The 23,570-nt window shown below is 34.8% G+C and overlaps 1 protein-coding gene across 6 annotated transcripts in view; it reads left to right on the top strand.

Annotated features, from left to right (window-relative positions):
• Nucleotides 1-23,570, top strand: part of LOC119635717 (heterogeneous nuclear ribonucleoprotein L) — a 205,873-nt gene that overhangs the window by 117,896 nt on the left and 64,407 nt on the right. The window lies entirely within an intron of this gene.

The following is a 23,570-nucleotide window of genomic DNA, read 5'->3' as shown; positions in this document are numbered from 1 at the left end:
CGATTACAATAGTACTCTGCGTTCTTCTTTCAAGACTTGCAATTACATCAGCATCTGAATCGAGAGAGCTGGAAACAATTGTCCGCCTTTTCTCACAACTAAGAACATGAATGGCTGCAATTATAGCTTGCACTTGGTTTTACTGCCTGCGTTTACTACTCATCATGTGCGAAGCGCGGCCATAATGATTGTACGATTTATTATGGCTTTAAGGTGTGGTCATAAGAGCCAATAAATTTTGCCCAGCCAAGTATCAACGATTGCATCTATATGATATATAGTTAAGGCATTATCAATTAGTGGTCACAAAACTATAGTACTACACTGTGCCGTGTGGAGAATTAGAATTGATGAGAGGACAATACACTCGTGCTCTCTTCAAAGAATTCAACTAATATTGTTGTGGGTACGAAGAATAAGAAAAGGGAAAGAATAGTGAATGGATTCTAGAGGTCTCCTCGGATAAATACAAATACTCTTGTTGTTGTCACACTATGCGCGTATGACTTGCATACCTATCTTCATCCTTGAATGATTGATAGCCTCTTGTAAACTTCTACATGAAGTCAGATGTGAACACAGGTATATAAGGAAACACTCTTTGCTTGGCGCTTGGTTCATAGACTTTCAAACGGAAATTATTGTCAGTTATAGAGGGCTTTCCATGGTTTGCCTCACATACTACTAGAAGCGAAATATATTCTGCTTGCATAGCATGTTTGCTTCAATATCGATTGGGGATACTTCCTATCATACCAGAGCAAGTTACCCGAAAGCTTTTAAAAATCATTACCAATTATGTTTGATTAAAAAAAAAACCTCAATCAATTATTAGAAAGCATCAAATGAGTGATGTAGAGTGGAAAGGTTTTTTGAAGCAATCGATCCGATTTTGCTTTGTCGTCTTGTTCCGCTTATGTATGAAATGTTCAAATTGTCAGTGCAGTGCTATAAAAGTATCAGGTGCGTCAGTATCTATCCACTTTAAAGGCTTTAAATAATTTTGGGTTGACACGAAACTTACACTCGACTATGTAGTGACCATTAAATAAAATTGTGAACTATTTGTTAAATGTCGTGTTATTCTGCCCAGATTGCAGATTGTTGCATGTATACTTAGGATAATTTAGCATTTATTTTAGAACGCTAGCAGTCGGATGAATTTTTTTAGAGACCTGACCAAGTTTGGAAACAACGTGTGGTGCATACAAGCAACTACTACCTACAACTAAGACGTAGCATATATCTGACTGAAGGTAAAAAATTTATATTATTCTTTGCCGATTCTAATAAAGTTTTAATATCAAATATGATTGAACAGGAATAAAATTTCATGGAAATTTCAATGAAAAGGGGACGTGATTCAAATGGGAACAAGCTATCGACAATTTCAGCCAGGCCTGTCAAAGATGCTAATCTATATTCTCCGGATTTCGATAGACACACTCATGCTTATAATATACTCTACCAGTTCAATGTACAAATTACATTGAATCGGTTATATCAAGGTTTCTTGCTTATCTTATTTGTATTTCTGTGGGGCGCTTTGCCGGAAATTTCTTGCTATGATCGAGGCGCACCATATATATATTAAGTTTAGGTTTGTCTCACTTTCTGCGATCTTTATGAAGACTTTCAAAAATATATCCGGCAGACATACGGATTGGTTTTAGGCATCTTAGAAGTGTTGCCAACGAAATGGCATAAAGTTCATATCTTTGCGCTGTAATTATGATTGTAGGTGTGAAAGTATTTTTGCCTTTGCCCTTACAAGTGCATGTATAGTTAGTAACCGTTTGCCATTTTGATTTTCGCCTCATTACTGCTGCTTACCACCACTATCCGTTGCAAGAGCTAAGATAAGATGCTGTAAATATTCTATTCCACAGCAGCTACCAGCAAACTTTAACTACTTTGTTCTAAATTTTTGAAGGCAAGTGAGTGATGCGGCGGTGGTGGTGGTGGTGGTGGTGGTGGTGGTGGTGGTGATGGTGGTAATGTTATATTAACTCTTATACGATGGTATGTATGCTGTTGAAAAACTTTAATGAAATCTAAATGTTACCGACCGTCAGCAGAGCCAAAGTAAAGCCAACACCAGCGAGCAACATCCGAAAAACCGAACGTGAATATCATGCACAACAACATACATTAAAATTACTTTTTAAGTGTTTTTCACTCAAGTGTGGCACAGGCCAACAGTTGCAGCAAAGCACACACACACACACACACACACAAACAGAAAGAGAAAAAAACGATTTGAAATTCTAAACACAAGCACAGCATTACAGGAGAGCAAAAAAAGCCAAAGCCAAAGCCAACAGAGCTTTTTTTTTTTCTTTCGTAGTTTTGTTTCGTTTTTAAGTTTTTGTTTTCCAAAGAAAGAAGATTTGACGAAAAATAAAAAAAAAAGAAACACAAACACACAAAAATTGGTTCATAGTCGTTCTCAAAAAAAGAACAGAATAATCAAAGTTAGTTTATAAAAAAAAATCGATAGTTAGAGAGGCGAAAGAAATCGTCGCTCCCCCCCTGTTAGTGTTGGACAGGAGGAGGAGAAAGAAGAAGAGAAGATCATTTTCTCTTCATGCCCTGATAATATTATGCTGCGATATTTCATAAAATAAAATGAAATCACTTCTTAAAAATGTTTCTTTCCTCTCTCCCTTCACTACCGCCCCGATCCGCTCAATTGCTTTAGTTCTTTTATTCAGCACTTTATTCAAATTAAATGCATTTGCAACAGTATTTAAAAAGATAATTATTTAATAAGTGTGCTTCACATATATATGTATGTATGGTATGCTGCTGGTGGTGTAATGGCGTGTAGTGAGTTATATGCGTTGCTTCCTCCACTTTTTTTCTTTTTTTGCCACTCGTGTTCTTTGCGCTATGCATGTTGAAAAGCAATTAAAAATTGTCTATTTCCGTAGAAAACACTTGACTTGACCCAATTTATTATGCTGCATGAATGAGCGATGAGAGTGAATGAATGGTATGCTGTTGTGTGTATGCTTATACGCCATCATACGGAATGATATGTGAAATCAAACGTATAAAATTTCAAATGACATAAATATGTATACATAAGTAATGATATGGCTGGCAGAACTTGCTGCATAGATATATTGAAAAAAAAAAAAAAAAAGAAGAAATTTTTTTTATTTATACCTTACTACTACTAAATACTACTACAACTACTGTTACTATTATATTCTATTCCCTTATTCGTCTCTTCTCGTCTCGTTTTTTTTAATATTTGAAATTCTAGTGAGTGGTGCGCTCGTCGTTGTGGTGCTGCTTGCATATATATATAAGCATAACTTTTGTTCCTTCGTTTTTTGCTGCGCACTCTGCTTGTGTTGCTGTGTACTGCTTGGAGTATTTTGTTTAAAAACAAAGTCTTGTTTTTTTTCATTTTTTTTCTTTTTTTTCTATTCTTTCTTCCATTTTTTAAACTGTTACCATTACGTCTTTGACAGGTAACAACCTACACAATTTCACTTTTTATTTACATTCATCACATATACCGACACAGAGAGCATTCTGTGCACACTTTCACTTTTGTGTTGTCATGAGAAGAAAAGAACTTTTTCTCTGCACATTTTTTCTAATTAGTTAATTAAAAAATAAAATTAAACTTTTTCGTTCTTTTTTTTTTTTTTTTTTTTGTTTTTTTTTCATTAAATTTGAAAAGTTCATATTATTCTCTATATATATATATTCATCATCACTGGCTTTCGTTGTCGCCTTCGTTAAACGTCACAATACATAGAGACCTCTTTTTAATTCAAAGTATTCATCCATTTATTCATCTCTTGAAAGTATTTAATTTCATCAAAATTTAAGATAACTGAAGAGAAAGCATTGATTGTATTAGAAAGAGTTAGAAAGAGTTTGCCTCAATGGACTTAAGTGTTCGTTGAGTTCCTAATAATTTTGTGCCTTTGACGTAAGGCTTCAGTGAGTATGGTCCCCACTTTTTCATTCTGAATATTTTGTATAATGAGCGCCGGCATATTTCTTATCTTTCATGGCAAAAAGCCCTGATGTGATAGTAGCCACCCATCAACAGCAATTCGACCTCTTCGCAATTCTCATCAACTATTTCGATCTATTCGAAGTTCGAGAAAACTGTAATAAGTACACTTTGGTGAATATATGCATGCAGTTGCGATGTGGTCGCTATACAGTACTGTACTAGTTACTCGATTCTCTTCAGTCTTTAAAACAGTTAAACTGTGATGAGCAAAGAAAACAAATCTCAAGTAGATTTCTAAGCAAAGCCTCCTTGTCGACGGAGTCGGAGAGTGCGCAGGCAAAGGGATTAATTTTGGAAGAGAATTTATTTATTACTAAACTTATGGTAGAGTTTCCCATTAAAGCGGAGAACGACTGAAGAGCTTGAGCCCCAAAAACTATTTCAATCTTTTAATTTACTCGATCATTTTTAAACTACTTCGACAGAGCGGCCAGCGTAAATTGGCAACCGTTATAAAGTATTACTTAGGATCTCCCTCGAAGCTTTTTCAAAAATTAAGGCGGCAGACTCTTAACGTTTTGATTGTTAAAACCTGGGGATAAAGAGAAATTTTCGAAAAATTATAAGTGGCAAGAATGATGTCTTCCTTGGAAGAGAATTGCTAGTTCCTTTCCGCTGCCTTCGATTAAGAGCTAAAACAAGGAAAAGAATTACTTAAAGGTCACTGAGGGTCCTTCACTTAGTCCTTCTTCTTCGAAATGGCCTGAGATTAGTCTTTAAAGAGAGTAAGGCTACTTCACCTCTCTGCTCTCATTTATCTAACGTCGATTGGAAGGAATGCTCTGTCAAAATTTTTATGCGATTTTTCATATAAGCCACACACACAACGGCATTTGTCAATGGCATACAAATCATAGAACTTACCTGACTTGGTTGATATGTTTTACTGCTATACACAGTCTTTTCTGTTGCCTGTGCTTGAGCAGGTTGTGAAAATCGTATTGTCACGAGCTAAACATGTTACAGACCAGACTGACCGTCTAATGATTTTTCCGTTTCTACTCAACTTCTTCTCAGATTAAGTTCAGCTTTTATTTGCAATTCTCTTAGGGGATCCTTAAATTACTTACAAGAATGTTCTATTGCTCGTTATGGTCTTGTCCGTTCGAACATTGCAACTCGACTTTGCCTTCCCTAAATATTCGGCTTATATACCCTTTTACAAGCAAGCTACCAGTGCCTAACTTCGTAGGGATATTTTTTTGTGTTAATTTACTTTTCCACTTTGCGAAATTTTTGACAATCGCCGCCCCCTTACCTGAGGCAGGTATAAAACCTCATGAATGCGTATTTGGGGTTTTCCAGAATTTTGGTTTCGTAGAAAATCGACTAATGTTCATGCACATTCACTCAAACCATCAAATGGTGAGACTTTCGTCACAATATGTTTAGTGCAAGATCTGTTTGTTTTTGCTCAACTCGCAAAAGTTAACGACACTTCTGTCGCACTTCTGTTCTGCAGTTGACAACAATGAAATCTGTGGCTTTGCTTTGCAATATTTGTTGTTTCCACAACACGCAAAAATGCAAAAGATTTTCTCGGTTAAGTTGTTAAGGCAAAGTTGTTGGTGGTGGTTACTCGTTATTTCTTCTTCAAAAATAAACTTAATGCACAGCATTAGGTTTCCCTTAAGTTTCCCTTAATACTGTGTGCATTACACGTCTCTTGATAACTTTCGTTCGTTTTCTTCATTCTCAAGTTTTATTAAAAAGTTTCCAATATTAACTAACTAATCGATTACATGATTTTTCATTTACCATCCAATGATGGTTAATGAAAATGTTTTACGAAAAGTTTAAAAAGCATTTTCCCGTCGTATGTATGGAATCCTTGGGGAATTCGGTTTTTATTTCGAATAAAAAAATCAATTTCGCGTTTAATTTGCTATAAAGTTTTGTTAAACAAGCATTTCACACATAGAAGCAAAGACTCAAAGAGAGAGAGAGAAAGAGAGAGAGAGAGAGAGAGATAAAGAGAGAAGAACAATATAATCCTTTAACAAAATATTTCGTTGAAAAATTGGAAAAATAACGGCAATAACGTCAGTAACGGCAAAGGTCGAAAATTACAATAGCTGTACACGCCATGAAGAGGAGCATGCAAGACCAGAAAGAGGCCGAGAAGTCCTTCGCAATTACAAACCCAATACCAACTCTTTCCGCTTATCAATTTAAGTACTCACCGGGCAAAGGGACTCGTACAATAGAACATTTGTCTTCAGATCCCCTTTATACTATTGTGTACATGTATGAAGAACCAGTTTGGCTAAAGACCTTTGCTTAACATGGAACAATGGTGTAGCATTAGACAGATGAAAAGACTCTGATGATTGGTACAGTAGAACAAAGTGTCAGTTTGATTATAGGCCGTTCTTTACGATCGAAGCATCGTGTAACATTAGGTGGATTATTTTGAAACTTTTTGTGTATGCCTTTCCTTTAGAAGTCAAATTTTCGGATGTTACCCGTGGTCTTAGCTCTTGCATTTTTTGTAACGCTTCGGGTAACGCTACTTTGTAAGTCGCCTTAAAAGCGAACGTTTGTTTTCTTTGTTTTTTGTTTTTTTTTAATTACAATCGAAAGCATTGCCGCTGTAGTCCGTCCGTACTCAACGCAACTGTGTAACATGTTAGTTTTCTAATAAAGATGTTCTGTTAACCGTTTTTGTTTATACAGTATATTTACGGGGGTGTCTTCTATATATTTATATATATATATATATATATATATATATATATATATATATGTGTGTGTATTTATTTGTGTATGCTGTGTTTGTGCTTTGCATTTATCATCATCTGTGTGACATTTTTGCTATGTCACTAAACCACAAAAAAAAAGAACTGTTGGTTAAATAGTTGTTGGTGTGTGGTGGTTGCTCATTAAAATTTTGTTATTCATTGCAGTCCTGTGAAATAAAAAATGAGTATATATATATATGTATGTATAAAATTTAAAGCCACACACCCACAATAGTTTAAAGTGCACTCATACGTGTATAAATTTTATCCAAATTTAACCGCAAATTATATTAACTAACAACAAATACAAAATTCAATTAAAAGTTCTTAACCAACACTTTTTTCCCGATTTAAATAAAAAAAATAAAATAAAAAAATTGCTTTCATTCTTCTGCAGAATATTTGACGCAAATTTAAAAAATTATTGAGTGGTTTATGCAGGCGAGTTTTTGCGTGCAATTGCTATTAATTTAAAAATTTCGAAACTATTTAAAAAAAACAAAAAAAAAAACAAAAAATGATTGGTTTTCACTTTTGCTGTTACCAATGCACGTCATTTGCCTAATGAAGGTTAAAGGGCATATCTACTAATTTAACTGATCTTATCTTATCGTAACAACACATTAAGTCCTCGGTGCATTCAATTCATTCGTTGCGTAAACATTTGCGTTAGATGGGATATGTGCGGAAGGGGTCAAACTGGGTACATTTTTTAAATTCAATTTACGGACTTATAAAAATTGCAAATAAATATGTACGGGCAGGTGAAAGGGGGTGGGGAAGTTGTACTGGATAATACCGTGACATCTCCACGTAAGGGACCTACGTTTAAACTTCGCACCATAATATATTTCATTTCGTCGGTGTAAAAAAAGTGTATGTCTATATGTTTGAAATTCTTCTAAGCTCCCTACATTTGAAGAGATCGCAAGAGTAGTAGAACTCAAGAGTAGTAGAAGAAGGTTTTTCTTAGATGGAGGGTAAACTAAGGAACTATTTCTACACTAACTATGCTTGAGATAGGGTTGACACTGCGAGGCACGCGGCTGTCCCATGTGCGATCGAAGCCGATCAAGCAAACATTAGAACCGTTTAACTGCGATGCTCTTCTACATCTATGTAATGCTCCAGGTATTTAAGCCACCTGCTTAACTCATTCCTTCCTCTAACTATTTAACTGTGGCGCTTTTCTACATCTATATAGTGCTCCGCGTATCTAAGCCACTTACTTAACTCATTCCTTCCTCTAACCGTTTAAGTGCGGCGCTCTTCTACATCTATGTAGCGCTCCGCGTATCTAAGCCACTTGCTTAACTCATTCTTTGCGGTGGCATGCCTGCGCTCCGTTCTCCTTCCCCTCTGAAGATATCAAAAAATGAGTCCCCTTAGTGTACACTTTCGAAAGACGAGTTACACTTCTTACCCAGATTTATGCGCTGCCATAAATATGCAAAGAAGTAGTAGTGGGCAGCATTGCACCCTTCCATAGTGATTTCTTTGCAGAGAAAATGTATTTTTTTCTTAAAATTACTGCAAACTTCAAATATATTACTCAGCGGCAGCTATAAGGATAAACGGAAATTGCCGCAAATGAGAAATACATTCGTAAAATGTGACTGTGAAGCTCTTACAAGCAAAATGGAGTCCAATTCCAGCTCTCAAACCATATGCTTGCCTTCTCGTGTGGCTGGTGTTTAGAGATAGCAGAACTTTCTTTTTGCCAAGTCAATAACCACTCTACCATTACTTCAAGTGGTTTACGATTCCGTATTGTTCGTGCTCTTATCAAACCACTAGTTACATAAGCGGGTTGTTAAGCAAAAAAAATATATTTTATTAATATTTATGGTAAATGAAACTCTTCCACTACTGTATTCGTTTATTGCATGTGCAACTTATTTATTATTAACCAGCCAGCAGCACTAGTTGTATATCATACTCCATAACCCCCTTGCTCTGCATCGTAGAATTCATTTTGGAAGTTTGGCCTCCTAAAATTCCAAATTCTTTGTAGCGTTTCAACCAAACGGTGGAAGCAAGAAGAGAGAGAAAATATCTGAGCAAAGTCACCTAAAAGAAATACAAGGAAATAATTTCGTTGAACAATATAAAAATGATAATTAAATCGTATTTTGCTATTTATATATCTGAGTTGTCTGAGGCACAATTTGATTACAAGAAATTTGGGAAAGATTCCAAAATATTATGCTTAGAAGGAAGCAGAAGCTTTTAGAAGAGAACATATGTAAAAAGCGGACAATGTAAGGAGTTAGTATTTCGTATTATAAGTCAAATCTATATTTGTATCCTCATCACTGAAGGACGAGGGATATGCTCTTCTTGTCGAAACGTTTGCAACGGCCGCAAGGAAGCCACAGAGGATCCACAAAGTATATACGTTCTTGGTCACCTTCAAATGTTAAACCGGTTCAAGCCGTTTAGACAAAATCATTCTTCGATGATGGGTAAAAAAAGGCGAAGGTATCTTTTTTGATTAGTATAAAGGTCTATTGGAACTACCATATATATTTAAAGGCTCACTGGCATCCCGACTATGTATACATCCAAGCTAGCGGTGATGCAAACATGCAAAAGCGTGGCAATCGATAAGAGTGTGGAGTAGGGGTAAATCATAGGAAGCCTGAAAAATTGAAATTTAATCTAAATATGATGGCGCAGTCGAAGCGGACGTGCTAAGGGAGGATTGATTTGATACAATTTAAAGAGTCCGCTCCAGAAGTTAATCATCATATTTTATTTCGATTTTGTAAAAGTCCCTGAGTAGATTGAAAAGCTCTCATAACTATATATATACCGAGTAAATTTCATAGAAATAAAGTATGATTTGGCTTTTGTCCACCGAAATCTTAGAAAATTTCGGACAATGCAACGTATTAAGGGGACATGCAACCCAAAAAGTAGCTGATGTAAATGTGTTTGTAACTAGTGCCGTATACGGGATGATTGAGTTATCGATGAAAAGCAAAACATCGTTTTCTGAGTTTATGCTTATGAAAATCCCATTGCCCATTTCGCTTTTAAATGTCGACTCAAGGGTATCGTTAATCAATTGAATGAGAGAGTTGTGCTATCGGCCATTTTTGACAGTCGTCTTTTTTTTTTTTAATTTTTACTATTGCTCTTCAATTCCAGTTGCTCTTGGCATGTTCAAAAATTCTTTCTCTCTTTCGTTCTTTGAAAATTTTTTTTGCAAGGTGGTGGCCGCGAAGACAAGATCGCGGATTTCCCCGTTTTTTGCTCAGAGTACTTAGACCGAGACCGGGTATACCGGTATATTTTAGTGTTACACTGACCAGGCTTCTCATCATATACATTTTTCTTGGTAGGCAGAGGTTATCGAATTCTCGCCGCCCCAGCGTTTTACCTATGAAGAATTCATTGCGTGAAGTAAAATGAAAACCGGATGAGGAAATAAATTCTTTCTTGAAATTGCAAACTTTTGCCTTTTCTTAAATTTTTTATTATCAAAATGAGACGAGTGGACGTGGCACATATATAATAAAATCTTTTAAATGATGAGAGGATATTTTCATGTTATCTGCATAGGTCAAGGCTTAGCGGTAAGCCATTAATAAAAAAATATGTAGAATGGTTTTTTTTCCTTTTAGAGAGAGGGAGCGAGAAAGATAGATCAAGGCAAAGAGAAAAATATGCAAGAATTTTATAAAATTTAATAATTTTAAATAGAAAGGAATTATTTAAAATTTAATTGCCAGACCCCCCGTCCACCGGACGACACGCAATCGTTAACATATATGACATTCTATGCATAAGTATGTGTCGCCGCATATACAAACATTTTCATGATACATTATTATTATTCTGCAGCGCATAAATTTTTATATGTACATATATTTATTGGTGCCTTTTATGGTATAGCAATCATTGGTTTTGGATGCATCTCATCTTTACTACCCCGCTTGTATATTTACTCGTCGAGCAGGGATGATGGTATGCAAATATTTTATTCCCTGAAAATATTTTTTATACATTTCTTTTTTTTTTTTTTTTTGTTATGATGTACATGGAAATGCAATCAAAGGCAGTATATATACAGTTATTGCGAGGCTATTGTCAGAGATTAACATTTCAACATTTTATTGCATAAAGTGTTTTTTTTTGTTTGTTGTTTTTGTCCTGGCAGTAGTCTGTGTTTTTAAAAATTCCTGGTCATTCAACTTTTCTGTTAAAAATAGTTTTTAAAAATTCGGTAAATCGCGAATAATTTTTTTAAATAATTGCACCGATTACTGCAGTTGGCGGACGCTTATAATGCAATGCATTTCTCCCCCCACTCGCTAAACAACCCACACACACACACATAGAATTCTTTGCCGAGTATAGCTTTGGATAAATGCTCTACGCGCATATATTATCCATATAGCACTTGCTATGCGATTATTATTCAAAAAGGAGAAAATGGTATAGAAATTCATATAAAAATCTTATGAAATTTATGATTTGCAACTAGTCCGGCCGATCCGGTCGCTTGTTAAATTTTAATAAAATTAATGTGTCTGTCTATTGGAACATTTTTCATATCGCTCGTGGTGGTGTTTAAGCGTTCAAGCGGAATTAATATTTAAAAGGCAGGCGGCTGCTCAATGAAATTAGCTTTTAATAAAACTTTAATAATAGCTTATATGCGGCACATATGTATGTGTGTGTGTGTGTGTGTGTGTGCGCACACATCATCAATAATATTAGTTTGGCAAAGGGATGGATGGATGCATTCTCACACAGGATTGGTCTGAGTGAAAATCTGAAACCTGGCTGAAGCAAATAATAAAAAAAAAAGAAGCCAAACCATTCAAGAGCCAAAGTTCCTTTTACTTATTAAAAAGCCAAAGCGAAGTGAGCAAAAAACTCGTTATTTTTTTTGGTAATGTGTTGTGTTGTGTTGTGCAGTGTTGATTTCTAACATACATTTTTTTTTTTCTTTTTTTTGCTTTTTTCTTTTCTATTGGTTGAATATTGAATTTTTCCTTTGCTCTCCTTACTAAGTACACGAAAAAAAAAGAATCATTTATTATACACATCTCTATATGCGTTTAAGTTTTCCTCGTTATTAAGGCAGCATCTGGTAAAACATCATATAATAAAAGTTCTTGCATTATTAATATCGCTACTGGTTGCTCTCTTGGATGAGTAGAGAGGAGTATTGTATCGTATTGAAAAGTTTTAATTCTAGCAAAAGTTTTAGTTCTTTTTTATTCCTCTCGCTATTCTATGTCATCTTTTTTTCATATTATTCAGCCTTGTCTTTGGTGTTTTTGTTTATTTGACGGCCATTCGAATGTTTTATTCTTTAACAAAAAAAAAAAAAAAAAAAAAAAAAAAAAAAAAAAAAATGGTTTCATTATAAATGTTTGCTGCTTTTGTTGGTTTACACACCAACACGGCCGGCCATTAAGTTCCAACAAACAAGCATATCTCGATTATCAAACAAATGAGTCTGAAACATAATATGGTGGATGCATTATTTATGCGCGAGCAGCAGCAAGTCGTAAAACTTTCAGTTCCTTTCCAAATCAATTTGCCAAAAAAAGACTTCCTTTTCAAGCTTTTAGAATAAAAAATTCGTTTCTCGCCTTCTTTAATGGCAGTCCTAACACTATTCAAAAAGGAATTTGCAATTTCTTTGGATTTAAACAGTCATGCTTAGGATCTGGAGTTGTTGTGCTTACACCGCCTTTTTGGCATCGAGGGTTTTGGAGTTTTTACTTACATCACTGACACCCTGAAGTTTGCCGAAAACTTTCTGAAAATCTGGGTAGGGGAGAGAAACTGGAATTGCAAAAACCGTGTTATTGTGAAAACTTGATACTTTCCTTCTTCTTCTTCTTCTTTTTCAGATGTTGAAATGACATATGAAGTTTTCTTTACTTTGCAAAAATTTTCTTATACCACTCGTTGTGGAAACACAGGAAAGTTGTCTATCTTTTGCTTGTTTTTTTATGGTTCAATCGAAATACCTTCTGGGCTACAAGTGTTTGTATAGAGCTTGCTTAGGAACTCTTGCTCCTTTTGAACTCGGACCTAAGGATTGGGAAACTAATGTTTACCGCTATTTAAGGGAAACATGCGAAACTCTTGCAGACTTTCGAAGATCGAAGTAATCTTTATCGATATTCTTAGAAAGTCGAAAAGGGGCTAGTAATAGATTTGAGATAGGTCCTTGCGAAAATTGGAAAAGGCTGCTTTCGTCTTCTCTTTATTTTTCTCATTTCTTTTGGTATATATATATATATATGTGACAGTGTAAAGACACTTTCCGAGATGCTGACTAAGTTCAAAGTTCACCGCAATTTTTGCACGCCTTCAGAGAGGCATGCTGGAAGAATAATTCAAATCAGCTTAGAAAGCTTAGTAACCTTTCTTCGTCGTTTGCAAGGTTTCTTCTTGTTTCATGTATTTATCCTTCAAAGTGTCGGAGTTGATAATCTTGTGTTACATGAAAACTTTTCCATCTTAGGTTACGTAGTGTTTCTTTTAATGCTCCTATTTTTGACGTAACAACTTACCAGAATCCTTCATTTAATCGATGTCACCGCGCATGCGTAACATTTACGTCCAACAGGTGACATATGGCATAAATCTGTGATTATTATAAATTCATTTGCAATTAGAGAATAATTGAAGGCATGAAGAAATTCTTCAGATAATACTCTCGGTCCAATAAAAGGGGGAGCAAGATCATATCATTGCGACTAGAGGCAAAGGATTCAAAAGGTAGGCTCTTCTAAACCCGTCCTCGGTCTAACAAATCGGGAAGCAACATCATTGCTACTAGATGTTTAACATTCAAAAGTGGGGCATTTCTAAGCCCATCTTATATATATTTACCATAATTGAAGCCTTCAGTTTACATGTACCTACGATCTGATGAAGAATTTCAGTAATTGTTGAGCACGACTGAAGGAAGGGTCTTGGCAGATAAAAACTTAATTGTCGGTTAGTTTGACGCTTTTTGGATTTCTCGATTTGAAATATTAGTCTAAGCAAAGAAAAGAATAATCAAGAGGTCTAAATAAAGTAGTGTGTCTTCTGAGCTTGCTTGGCAGGCACTGTTAGTTAAATTGCCGACTTGCCGGCTTGCCCATGAGGGCAGCTAAATAAAGAATATGAATGAGTAAAGTAAACTTTCTGTACATAATCTTATGGAGGGAAGGGGTAAGGTTGATATGTTCGAACATCTTATACTGATCCAAAATGTATCTTATGTATGTTCTGCGTGAAGTTTCACAACTATGCTTCTTCTTGAATGTTTTTAAATGAAACCACCTTCCATGGAGTGTATAAAAATACTATTTGATTTTTGCTTAAATGCTTATGCCGTGCCGTGCGTTCATAAACCGTCAATGTGATGAAGACTGTTTAGTATACGAGTAATATCCGGTTTTCTTATTTAATCATATTTCTCTTAAGCAAGAAAGAAAAGAAAAGAAAAAAAAACCAAAATATTAATAAAACACACAGACTGTCTGTTGCCACATACCTCACACCCCAACTATCACTTTCCTGCAAGAGCAATAATTATGAATAATTTCATATTTTCCCCATATGTGCTCGCGTCAACTCGTCATAATTATATTGGTTGAGTCAAACGCGCGAATTGTAAATAAGATTTACATTTATTATTATATATATATGTGCGTATATCCCCATAGATACGTGTATGTGTGTATGTGTATAGATATAGGTATATGCATTCATAGACAGATAGATAGATAGATAGGTAGATAGATAGATAGATAGATACCATAATATATATGTATATTTATTTGTGTATGTGTGTGTGTGTGTGTTTTTTTTATAAATATTTCGTAAATTATTTTATGATTCTCGCTAAAGTATGCCTGTCAGTCGCAATGGCATATAAATTTATAAAATTTGTGATTCATAGATATTTTGGCCAAAAACAGTGGCGCGAATATTTGAAATTGAGTGTTTACAGCATGTGTTTACATTTATATGATATTTGGTCACATTTATAAAAAGCAACAACAAGAAAACAACAATAATAATATTTTATAATAATAAAAGAGACTTTTTTTTTTTTTTTTTTAGTAACAATATTCATTAATGGTTTTTAAAATGATTTATATTCGAGCGGACTTGAGAGAAATTTCCATTGCTTTTCTTTGCTCGTTGTTGATGAAAGAAATGGAAAAGTTCGTATGCTCACCTTGGGAAGGGGGGGAGGGGCAAGAGAGTTTCTTGAGTACTTGACACTTTAGGCAAATTTATGAAGATCACAAGGTAGATAGATGGTGGGCGTACAAGTTGGCCGATGGGATGATAAATTTCCTTTAGATGAATATCAGAAATATTTGTCAAATAAATCTTCGTCTGCTCTGCAGTCTGCAATTAAATAAAAATATTTTATGAAATTTTCTCTAAGCTTTTTGAGTTTTCTTTTTGCATCACCTGGAATATGACAACGCACAATTTCGTACTTGATTTGTGCGCAAACGACAAACGTACGCGACATATCTCCCTGTTCCTTAGAAATTGGAAACGAACAAGTCGGACTTGATTGGATTAACTCGGTCTTACTTTGTAAGCATCTATAGCGAGATTCTCAATGTAAGAAAACGGATCACTTCCGTTTCCTCTCCGCTGCCTCTCACTACCAATATATGGAATAAGTAAAAAAAATTCCATTCTGGTATGACAGAATCTCTTACATTACCTATCACAGTGACCCTAAAAAATAAGGGAAAGGGACTAAATTTTTATAATCTATAATATTGTGTGGGCGCGGCTAACTTTTTCTATTTTCAAAATAAAGCCGGAAATTTATATTGTGTGTGTATTGTAAGGAAAGCAAAGGTCTTCACAGTTTAGTTCGTGTAGGCGTTGCAGGCGTGTCCTTTGAAAAGTTTCGGTAATTTTTAAATTCTTTTGCCAGCTTGTGGGCGATTTCTTCAATTTTTGCTAACGGAAGAATGTTTTCCATAAATACTAGACAGTTGCCCGCACAGACAGATGGACACAGAAACAGACGGGTATGCTTACGGGGCATTCCGAGTTTGAAATCAGCCAAGAATTTATTTACTTTATACATTTTACCACAGATACTACACACTTGCGCAGACAGACCGATGGACAGACGAATCCTGAGCATGTTAGGGGCACTCCAAATTTAAAACTGGCCAAGTATTTATATACTCAGTTCTGTTTCCGCGCGTCATTAAGATTTTGAATCAGAAAAATGTAAAATTGAGTAGGCGTGGCCGATTTCTTCTATTTTTCTAGAGGTAATGCAGCATCGTCCTTAGAATATATGTTTTGCACATTTATCTGCTCTAGCTTACCAGCAATGAATGAAAGACGACTTTTTTATACCATTTGAGAAACAGAGTTGTTTTCATTTTACGTAGTACTATGGGCGTGCCCTTCGACAGATTTGGTGCATTTTCAATACCAAACTGCGTGCAAGAATTTCCAATGTTTCTGCCAAACTTGAAGCCGATAGCTTTATAATTGCGGCCAAAAGAATCTTTACAACAGACATTACCCAAATGGACAGAGGCACAACCGGACAGTCGGACAGGCGAACATGCTTAAATCGTTTTGCGAATTTGATGCCGATCAAGACTACTTTGTGAAGCTTATTTTTGACAAAATAAATCTACTCCTCATTACATTTCGGTGAAGGGTGTAAAATACAACTTTCGTATACGACCTAATGTCACGTGCTCTGTGCCTACAATAGTGAACGTAATAGGGACTCTGAAAAACAGAGTAACATTTATCCATGTATGCTGCACATGTTGCACACATATTTACATTGTTTAAAACAAAAAACAAACTTGGAAAAGTGGATTGAAAAGAACTTCTAAATAGCATTTGGTGGAAATTGTTTCCAGCATCAATATCGTCACCATTATCAACTTGGCGATAGAATATAAGAAAAGATGCAAATGATGCATAGCTTAAGTGGGAATATGTGTGCGATTAAGTGTAAATAGAAAAACTTTAGCTAAATATTCGCTCACGTTCGATTTTATCAAACTATATATGATATCCTGTTATGCTTGTCTAATGGCTTTTTGGCATTAGAGTCCTTTAGAAAATAAAACGTGGTTTGTTATGCACGGAAGATGATATATATATATATATATATATATATATATATATTTGCCTGAGCAAATTGGAAAAGTTTTAAAATTCATCAAGAACATTTATTATAACAGATAAGAAGCAGTGTAGAAAGTGTCTCTTTGGAAAACTCAAAGAACATTAGAAAATTCTATTCGGTTTGAGAACATTAGAAATCCACTTTAGTTTGCTCACTTTTCATGAAAATTCGAATTTTGGCACGTTTTATGTTCGTTCGTTTCTTTACATACACTTTACCACCTGTCGAAATCGTTATTGTCATTATCACATTCATAGATCAGTCGCTTTCAATGTTTTTTAAATATTGAAGAAAATCTTTGTAGCGAAAAAAGGTTTTCAACCATATAGTGAGTTAAAAATAAAACACATCGTCTTGCAAAATGCTGCACCAGATGTGTGGTTCATTAACAGACAGACAGTGATTAGAAAGCGTTAGAAATGCCCTGTACATGTAGGATATCTTGGAATTTTCAATTGTCTGGTGCTACGTCGTCAATTAAGGCACAGAAAATGGAGCATCCAGGAATTTTTTTTTGTTTTGATGCACGCAGAAGGATCTCTTCTTTTAAAAATTACGCAACGACGAGTATACTCGTCAAATTGGGTTATGGAATAATTTGACAAAATGACATACGCAAATTTGAAACCACATTATGAACATAGTTTTTATCGGTTGAAATAGGAAGTTTCAAGGTCATTAGATAATTCGAGTTAAATTGCGCGCTTATATCGAATATCAGAGATATATTTTTTTTCTAATTCCGTAGCAATGTCAAGTTTCACCTCATAAAAATCATTAGTGAAACCTGTCATATCGTGAAAAAGGCGAGTCAAGAGTAAAAAAGGAAAGCCGCAAATTGGCTCACATATCGAGGTGTGATTTTAATAGTTTTCTTCAATTATCGTAGTGTTGTGCACTACAAATTCCTTCCGCCGGGCCAAACAGTTAACAAGAAATATTATCTGAGTTTTGAGGATGACTTTGAAGACGACGAAATAGATTTGAAATAATAAATAGATATAAGCAAGTAAGAAAGTTACATTCGGCGAAAGTCGTATCCGTATGCTTTTCGCTTTCTACTTTCCAAGTTCTTTTATTTGATATCCATATCGCTGGTATCATTAAGTAAAAAATTATTGTACTTGTAACTTTGTGTGGCCACAGCCGATTGGTTCCATCTTTGGACGTAAAGAGTCAAGTGCCTCGTAAAGGAAATGTGAAAAATTTCAGCCTTCTACCTTTTAAAATTGCGAGTAACGAGCAAAAACCCGCAAATTATTGTTAAGAAAAATGGTGTTGCGTTTAGTTTATGCTCCGCTGCGGGTTTCTACTCTGACCAATTTGGCCCATTTGCTGCAATATCAATCTGCGAAAAAAAATTTCCAATGTTTTTGCCAAATATGAAATCGACATCTTCTTCAGGAGAGTGCCAACAGCAAACACCCCACAGACACAATATCACGCCAATCAAGAATGTGTACATTTCATTAGGTCTCTGAAGTTTCTTTTTGGGTATTACTTACATTATGGATAAACACAAAATGACTATGCCCACATTACACACAGAGACTTTATAAAATTTACCGTTTTCCTATATTTACATATTTTCTATTTATATGAAACTATAAATATACAAATTGAAAAACAAAAATCATTTCAATCATTTATTCAGGCATCCGGTTTTTTGATCCGAATAATTATAATCGTTTAATCGGTTTTTGTTTTTATACATGTCACATGCAATAAATGTTTTATTTTTAATATTGTCAACGTCTGTTATTGTAAGCCTTTTTTCACATTTTCATTTCGTCTTCTTCTTTTTTTTTTTTTTTTTTGGTATTAATGAAAACATCAGCGATAAAAATGCTACTCATTTGGCGCATACATTACTAATCGTCCATTAAACTCGCAAAGTAAGACATGAACGCAAAGTATTGTAGAACTATTAAAAATAATTACAGTTTTGCTCATTTGCATAAAAACCGCTTTTTATACTAACGGAAACATTCTTCTTCTTCTTTCTTCTTTGCTTTCACGTTTAAAATGATGACAGAAGTGTAAAGCTCACGCTGTGTGCATTGGTGATAAACGAAAATTTGTAATGTAAAAACATATGATTAGGAAAAAAAACTACACGCAATAAAACTATTAAATTATTTAAAGTAAATATTTAAAAAAAAAAATTTTTACGCGTTAAAAAATTTATGACTACAAAGCATAAAAAATAAACAAAAATGAATAGAAAGTCTCGTCGGATTCGTCTCAGAACGAATTACGGACGCCTATTACCGCAAACATCTACAACGCAGATGTGTGTCAGATAGACATAGTCTTCGCCTAGGTTATATAATAAAAATGACAAGCAATGCTGAAAATGTGTTATGTGGCAACAAAGCCAGCTCCTCCTCTCTCCCTTTTAACCTCGACAAATGGATATTTAAAACAATTATTTTTATTTTTGTAATGAATTATCGACCAAGGTATATATGCATGCCTTGCTTTGATTGTGTCAATGTCTATCCGTCTATCCGTCTGAAATAAACGCCGGATAGACAGACGGACAAATAACTTTGTGTTTTTTTTACACGCATAATTAGAAATATTTATACATTAAACAAAAATCTTTACGGGCATAACATCTGGATCGCTCCGTAGCAAGAGTAATAATATTCTCCTAACCCTTGGCGGTCTAGAAGAGAAAAGTCATTAAAAGTGTTGTTATAAACAAAGAATGTGTGTAAAATTTAGGGCATTTTTCCAAATTATTTTTACTCAAACCATCATTTTCGTATAAATTTAATATAGGACTACGTCGTTGTCGTTGTCGTTGTCGTCGTCTGCTACTTGCAAGCGAAACGTGTAAGTGTAGCAAAAAAATCGAAAGCATTGCATTTTTTAAATGACATGGTTAATTAGCTAAATATGGCAATTAAGTAAATTCATCGGTGTATTCTGCTCGCCGTTGCAACACTACATATTAATATAGTACTAAACTCTTAAATGGCTTTTTAGTTAATGCACTGCAAGTACGTGCAAATAATTATGAAAAAGTAAAATTAATGATTTGGGTTGATACGAAAATTCGAAACAGCTATTATGAGATGACGTACGTTTTCTTTTTTTCTTCCTTGCTTTTGTAATTATGTCGTGAATCATGCGGCAAAATTAAATACACAGTGGAAAATAAATTCAAGTCACAAGTAAGCAAAGCAAGTCAGGCAGCTTTATAATCGCCTGTGAAATAAATCTCTCTCTCTTTCTCTCTCTCCCTCTCTCTCTCTCTCTCTATCTCTCTCTCTCTCTCTCTCTATCTCTCTATCTCTCTATCTCTCTCTCTCTCTCTCTCTCTCTCTCTCTCTCTCGCTCGCTTGCTTTCCCCCCTTTCCAGCTGAACTTTTGGATGCTCTATGAATGGGGCGCCTATCAAACTTTAAAAAAATGTCTGCTTATTATGAATAGATTCGAAAATGTTTTCTTTTTTTTTTTTTTATTTATTATAATTATTTTGTACAACAAACTTACATCTGTAAGTGAATCGTGTAAAAAAGTTTTTAAATTTAACCTAACCGTTTGAGTTTCAAACAAAAGTATTTTTCTAATTTGAAAAGTTTAAATAATTTTTCAAAAATTTTCAAAAATACGGTCGGTAAGCTAGGCTTCTGCGCTGTTGCGACTAGCGCCAGCAAGTAAACTCAACGCTTACCATTACACATTTCTTCATATGCTGGGCGGAACAATCTTTCGCATAGTTGAAAGCTAGTATATATTAGAGGTCCTTAGACTGCGCCGGAATGGACGGTGGTGTGGCCTTGAGATGACCGTTATTCCATAACAATTCCTTTTATGTTATCCTGAAATAAATATTAATCCTCTTGGCTTTCCGCATATTCTTGATTACAGTTGCGACCCATGATATTTAGAGTCCTATTGTGTGCTTGTGTACTGTGCAGTTAAAACTTTAAAGTGCAAACATTAATTTGAGGAGGACGACAACTTATGGGGCGACATTTATGATTTACGAATTTAGTTTGACGAAAGCGGCCAAGGTTCGCCTATTTGAACATAATTCTGAAAATGTCAACATGACTTAAAAAAAATGTACGAAGGAGGGGGAAATCGATTCCCCTAGTCAGGAATAATGAAAGGCACACATTTGAAGAATGATGATAGCTTTACTTATCTGAATTATTAAGTTATGGATGGACTAACGTTTAATGTAAAGTAAATTCAAATGCATCCGAAAAATAATGAAAGTAAGTAAACAGATTCGTGGACTCGACGATTTACATTGTACTTGACGGCTGCGCGACTTCAGACATTTACTCGCCAACTTCCACTTAACTATTAGCTAACTCTTCCTTTTCTGCTTATTTGCAATCTTCAAATTCATCGAAGAAGTAATGAAAGAGTAAGCAAAAAGATTTGATACAACATGACTCGACGATTTTCACTGTATTTAATGGATGCGCGCCTTTAGAACTTTACTCGCTGACCTCCTTCGTCACTCCGCTCGTTTTACTCTTTATTTACCCACCACTTTTCAGTGTTGTTCTAGGCATATCTAAGCTTTGCATACCCACCTGATCGATTTAATAAGTATTGTTCGCCTTGGTGAGAAGGCTTTGGTGAATAATACCTAATCAATGCATGGAAAATGCAAGTGAGATCTATTTTAATATTTAACGTTTAGATAGATGATCATGGAATGTATTTGTGACAAGTCGCAGCACTAGAGTTGACTCATGATGCTACTTTTTTCCTTTCCTTAGCCAAAGAATAAATTCTAAGACAAAAGCCTTAAAGCACTAGCATCTAAGGCTATCGGCTTTTTATTAAAAACTCTACCGCATTTGAGATTCGAATCCACGACAATTGAATTGTTAGTCGAGACTGATTGCCTACTCGGCTACGTAGTCGGATTTTACCTCATATAATATCTGATGGGTTTGCGACATATTTTTTATCCTTATTACGATCAGCAAAGTTTGCAAGTTTCATTGACTTAAACAACTCGCATGGGTCAGATTTAGATTATCAGTTGCGCCATGACCTTACAGATGGAAGCATTTACTAACGAACGGAGATGAATAGCAGCACATGACACTATAAGCCTTACACTGTTCGCTATCTACATGGACTCTGCAATTCGCATTAAGGAAAAACTTGCAAACAATCTGTGTTTTAATCGTTAGTTTTCAAACAGACCCAAGTCACTATGTAGTCCTCGCTCTATCTCTAATTGAGATCTAAGTATCTAAGTATCAGAATGTGAAAGTTTCCTAACAAACTTTTGCCCCAAGTGCTTTCATGTTTTTTCGATTCAAAATAGTTGATGAGAATTATTCTCTTGCTTGTTGTTTTACTGCCAACAACAATAATAATAATTTATTAATAATTAATTTTCTTTTAAATTTTTATTAACTTAAATTTATCTAAATAAATTTTGCCGCAAAATGAATTACGAAAAAAGCAAAATCGAAAATTTATTTGAGTAAATAACTGAGAAAATGAATGAAAATTCCTAAAATGATTTGCCACTCATTCTGCTACCTCTACTACCCACTAACGATGATGATATCTTTCTACTCTGCATACCTCACCGCACCCAACCCAAAAAAAAAAAAAGAAAAGAAAAAAAAAAAACCATCATAACATACTACACTAGCAATAACGACAACATGATGACCATGCTCGTAATGTTCACATGTGTGTGAACATTAGAAAGTATAAAAAGCAAAAACAAAAAAAGGAAAAGAACGCAACTAAAAATTTTGACAAAAACATCTCACCGAAGATAATGGCCACAAAAACTCATTACCGAGAATCGAGCGAGAACGAGTAGAGCGACTAACACAATATGGGCGGGTAATAACGAAAACGAAATTTATAGCGTTAGAGGTGTGCGTGCTTTTTCTCCTCTGTATTTATGTATAAATGTATGCACGTGTTTGTGTGTGTTTGTGTGTGTGTGTGTTTGTCTATTTGGCGTTTGTTTGTGCCGAGTATCGTGATGCTCATAAAAGTCACAACAAATCAAAAATGGCGTTAACAACGAATTTCAACCACTACTACTACTACTACTACTACTACTACTACTACTACTATTAGTACTACTACTACTAGTACTGTTTCAATTGCGCTAACACATCACCATCCTCATCATCATCATCATCATCATCATCATTATCATCCCTAAGCAAGCTAGAGAAGCTCGCTCACGTACATTATATATTATTCGTCGTGAGTCGTTAGCAGTCATAAATTTTCATATATTATATTATTACAATAACAAATGAAGCAATTAAAGCGATTTTCTTTTATTGCAAATAATATTTAATGTTATTATTATAGAATTAATGATGTATAAAGAACACCATTCTCTCTCTCTCCCTCTCTCTCGCTCTTCTCTCTCGCTCTTCCCTCTCTTTCTCTTCTCCCACGCTCCCTCTGACGCTCTATCATTTAGGCCGTGTATGTATGCCTGCATTTCAGATGAAACGCGTGCTTCATTCCATATATACATATATACATACATATATACATATATACATATATACATATATACATATATACATACATACATACATACATACATACATACATACATACATACATACATACATACATACATACATAT

This window comes from Glossina fuscipes, unplaced genomic scaffold (assembly GCF_014805625.2).
Source record: "Glossina fuscipes isolate IAEA_lab_2018 unplaced genomic scaffold, Yale_Gfus_2 27, whole genome shotgun sequence".
Classification (NCBI taxonomy): Eukaryota; Metazoa; Arthropoda; class Insecta; order Diptera; family Glossinidae; genus Glossina; species Glossina fuscipes.
Note: the sequence above shows the minus strand (reverse complement) of the source record. Positions and strands in the feature narration are given on the sequence as shown.